Source organism: Panulirus ornatus, chromosome 45 (assembly GCF_036320965.1).
Source record: "Panulirus ornatus isolate Po-2019 chromosome 45, ASM3632096v1, whole genome shotgun sequence".
Classification (NCBI taxonomy): Eukaryota; Metazoa; Arthropoda; class Malacostraca; order Decapoda; family Palinuridae; genus Panulirus; species Panulirus ornatus.
Window position 1 is genome coordinate 9287202 of NC_092268.1, and position 5000 is coordinate 9292201.

The 5000-nt window shown below is 35.6% G+C and overlaps 1 protein-coding gene across 1 annotated transcript in view; it reads right to left on the bottom strand.

Moving 5' to 3' along the window:
- LOC139762935 (glutamate receptor ionotropic, NMDA 2B-like) overlaps window positions 1-5000 on the bottom strand; it is a 421764-nt gene that overhangs the window by 109628 nt on the left and 307136 nt on the right. The window lies entirely within an intron of this gene.

Sequence of the window (5000 nt, forward strand, 5' to 3'; positions counted from 1 at the left end):
GCTAAATTAAATGTTCAACAAAATGTTATATTACACAAAACATAATTACAAAACTGATGCATTGATATAAATATCTCTCTCTCCATCTCTCTCTGTATATATATATATATATATATATATATATATATATATATATATATATATATATATATATATATATATATTTTATTCATTATTTATTTTGCTTTGTCCCTGTCTCCCGCGTTAGCGAGGTAGCGCAAGGAAACAGACGAAAGAATGGCCAAACCCGCCCACATACACATGTATATACATACACGTCCACACACCCAAATATACATACCTATACATCTCAACATATACATACATACACACACAGACATATACATATATACACATGTACATAATTCATACTGTCTGCCTTTATTCATTCCCGTCGCCACCCCATCACACATGAAATAACAACGCCCTCCCCCGCATGTGCGCGAAGTAGCGCCAGGAAAAGACAGCAAAGGCCACATTCGTTCACATTCAGTCTCTAGCTGTCATGTTATAATCCACCGAAACCACAGCTCCCTTTCCACATCCAGGCCCCACAAAACTTTCCATGGTTTACCCTTGACGCTTCACATGCCCTGGTTCAATCCACTGAGAGCACGTCGACCCCGGTACACCACATCGTTCCAATTCACTCTATTCCTTGCACGCCTTTCACCCTCCTGCATGTTCAGGCCCCGATCACTCAAAATCTTTTTCACTCCATTTTTCCACCTCCAATTTCGTCTCCCACTCCTCCTCGTTCCCTCCACCTCTGACACATATATCCTCTTGGTCAATCTTTCCTCACTCATTCTCTCCATGTGACCAAACCATTTCAAAACACCCTCTTCTGCTCTCTTAACCACACTCTCTTTATTACCTCATACACACACACACACACATGGTATTGCAATGGAATTTATCATAAAAGGGGGTGACTGTATCATTGACTGGTTGGTAAGGTTATTTAATGTATGTATGACTCATGGTGAGGTGCCTGAGGAGTGGCGGAATGCGTGCATAGTGCCATTGTACAAAGGCAAAGAGGATAAGAGTGAGTGCTCAAATTACAGAGGTATAAGTTTGTTGAGTATTCCTGGTAAATTATATGGGAGGGTATTGATTGAGAGGGTGAAGGCATGTACAGAGCATCAGATTGGGGAAGAGCAGTGTGGTTTCAGAAGTGGTAGAGGATGTGTGGATCAGGTGTTTGCTTTGAAGAATGTATGTGAGAAATACTTAGAAAAGCAAATGGATTTGTATGTAGCATTTATGGATCTGGAGAAGGCATATGATAGAGTTGATAGAGATGCTCTGTGGAAGGTACTAAGAATATATGGTGTGGGAGGCAAGTTGTTAGAAGCAGTGAAAAGTTTTTATCGAGGATGTAAGGCATGTATACGTGTAGGAAGAGAGGAAAGTGATTGGTTCTCAGTGAATGTTGGCTTGCGGCAGGGGTGTGTGATGTCTCCATGGTTGTTTAATTTGTTTATGGATGGGGTTGTTAGGGAGGTGAATGCAAGAGTTCTGGAAAGAGGGGCAAGTATGAAGTCTGTTGGGGATGAGAGAGCTGGTGAAGCTGGTGACTGAGTTTGGTAAAGTGTGTGAAAGAAGAAAGTTAAAAGTAAATGTGAATAAGAGCAAGGCTATTAGGTACAGTAGGGTTGAGGGTCAAGTCAATTGGGAGGTAAGTTTGAAGGGAGAAAAACTGGAGGAAGTAAAGTGTTTTAGATATCTGGGAGTGGATCTGGGGGTGGATCTGGCAGCGGATGGAACCATGGAAGCGGAAGTGAATCATAGGGTGGGGGAGGGGGCGAAAATCCTGGGAACCTTGAAGAATGTGTGGAAGTCGAGAACATTATCTCCGAAAGCAAAAATGGGTATGTTTGAAGGAATAGTGGTTCCAACAATGTTGTATGGTTGCGAGGCGTAGGCTATGGATAGAGTTGTGCGCAGGAGGGTGGATGTGCTGGAAATGAAATGTTTGAGGACAATATGTGGTGTGAGGTGGTTTGATCGAGTAAGTAATGTAAGGGTAAGAGAGATGTGTTAAAATAAAAGACTGTGGTTGAGAGAGCAGAAGAGGGTGTTTTGAAATGGTTTGGTCACATGGAGAGAATGAGTGAAGAAAGATTGACCAAGAGGATATATGTGTCAGAGGTGGAGGGAACGAGGAGAAGTGGGAGACCAAATTGGAGGTGGAAAGATGGAGTGAAAAAGATTTTGAGTGATCGGGGAATGAACATGCAGGAGGGTGAAAGGCGTGCAAGGAAGAGTGAAATGGAACGATGTGGTATACCGGGGTCGACGTGCTGTCAATGGATTGAATCAGGGCATGTAAAGCGTCTGGGGTTAACCATGGAAAGTTCTGTAGGGCCTGGATGTGGAAAGGGAGCTGTGGTTTCGGTGCATTATTACATGACAGCTAGAGACTGAGTGTGAACGAATGTGGCCTTTGTTGTCTTTTCCTAGCGCTACCTCGCACACATGACGGGGGAGGGGGTTGTTATTCCATGTGTGGCGAGGTGGCGATGGGAATGAATAAAGGCAGACAGTATGAATTATGTGTATATATGTATATGTCTTTGTGTGTATCTATATGCATACGTTGAGATGTATAGGTATGTATATTTGCGTGTGTGGACGTGTATGTATATACATGTGTATGTGGGTGGATTGGGCCATTCTTTCGTCTGTTTCCTTGCGCTACCTCGTTAACGTGGGAGACAGCGACAAAGTAAAATAATAATAAATATAATATATATATATATATATATATATATATATATATATATATATATATATATATATATATATATATATATGGTCAAGATATTTCTTCTAAGTCTTAAATAATACTGCAGTTGTAGGAGTGGAGAGTACGTGGGGGTTGTGAATACAACCCAGGGCTGTTGTGTGTCTATACGAGCCACCAGGATTAATTGAAAGATTAATCTACGAGAATGACATGTTATCTACATCTTGCATATATCCATGTTATCTTCAGTTTAAATATATCCATGTTATCTTCAGTTTGAATATATCCATGTTATCTTCAGTTTGAATATATCCATGTTATCTTCAGTTTAAATATATCCATGTTATCTTCAGTTTGAATATATCCATGTTATCTTCAGTTTGAATATATCCATGTTATCTTCAGTTTAAATATATCCATGTTATCTTCAGTTTGAATATATCCATGTTATCTTCAGTTTGAATATAACCATGTTATCTTCAGTTTGAATATATCCATGTTATCTTCAGTTTAAATATAACCATTTTATCTTCAGTTTGAATATATCCATGTTATCTTCAGATTGAATATATCCATGTTATCTTCAGTTTGAATATATCCATGTTATCTTCAGTTTAAATATAACCATTTTATCATCAGTTTGAATATATCCATGTTATCTTCAGTTTGAATATATCCATGTTATCTTCAGCTTGAATATATCCATGTTATCTTCAGTTTGAATATATCCATGTTATCTTCAGTTTGAATATATCCATGTTATCTTCAGTTTGAATATATCCATGTTATCTTCAGTTTGAATATATCCATGTTATCTTCAGCTTGAATATATCCATGTTATCTTCAGCTTGAATACATCCATGTTATCTTCAGCTTGAATATATCCATGTTATCTTCAGTTTGAATATATCCATGTTATCTTCAGTTTGAATATATCCATGTTATCTTCAGCTTGAATATATCCATGTTATCTTCAGCTTGAATATATCCATGTTATCTTCAGCTTGAATATAGCCATGTTATCTTCAGCTTGAATATATCCATGTTATCTTCAGTTTGAATATATCCATGTTATCTTCAGTTTGAATATAACCATGTTATCTTCAGTTTGAATATATCCATGTTATCTTCAGTTTAAATATAACCATTTTATCTTCAGTTTGAATATATCCATGTTATCTTCAGTTTGAATATATCCATGTTATCTTCAGCTTGAATATATCCATGTTATCTTCAGTTTAAATATAACCATTTTATCTTCAGTTTGAATATATCCATGTTATCTTCAGTTTGAATATATCCATGTTATCTTCAGTTTGAATATATCCATGTTATCTTCAGCTTGAATATATCCATGTTATCTTCAGCTTGAATATATCCATGTTATCTTCAGTTTGAATATATCCATGTTATCTTCAGTTTGAATATAACCATGTTATCTTCAGTTTGAATATATCCATGTTATCTTCAGTTTAAATATAACCATTTTATCTTCAGTTTGAATATATCCATGTTATCTTCAGTTTGAATATATCCATGTTATCTTCAGTTTGAATATATCCATGTTATCTTCAGCTTGAATATATCCATGTTATCTTCAGTTTAAATATAACCATTTTATCTTCAGTTTGAATATATCCATGTTATCTTCAGTTTGAATATATCCATGTTATCTTCAGTTTGAATATATCCATGTTATCTTCAGCTTGAATATATCCATGTTATCTTCAGTTTGAATATATCCATGTTATCTTCAGTTTAAATATAACCATTTTATCTTCAGTTTGAATATATCCATGTTATCTTCAGTTTGAATATATCCATGTTATCTTCAGTTTGAATATATCCATGTTATCTTCAGTTTAAATATAACCATTTTATCTTCAGTTTGAATATATCCATGTTATCTTCAGTTTGAATATATCCATGTTATCTTCAGTTTGAATATATCCATGTTATCTTCAGCTTGAATATATCCATGTTATCTTCAGTTTGAATATATCCATGTTATCTTCAGTTTGAATATATCCATGTTATCTTCAGTTTGAATATATCCATGTTATCTACAGTTTGAATATATCCATGTTATCTTCAGTTTGAATATATCCATGTTATCTTCAGTTTGAATATATCCATGTTATCTTCAGTTTGAATATATCCATGTTATCTTCAGTTTGAATATAGCCATGTTATCTTCAGCTTGAATATATCCATGTTATCTTCAGCTTGAATATATCCATGTTAT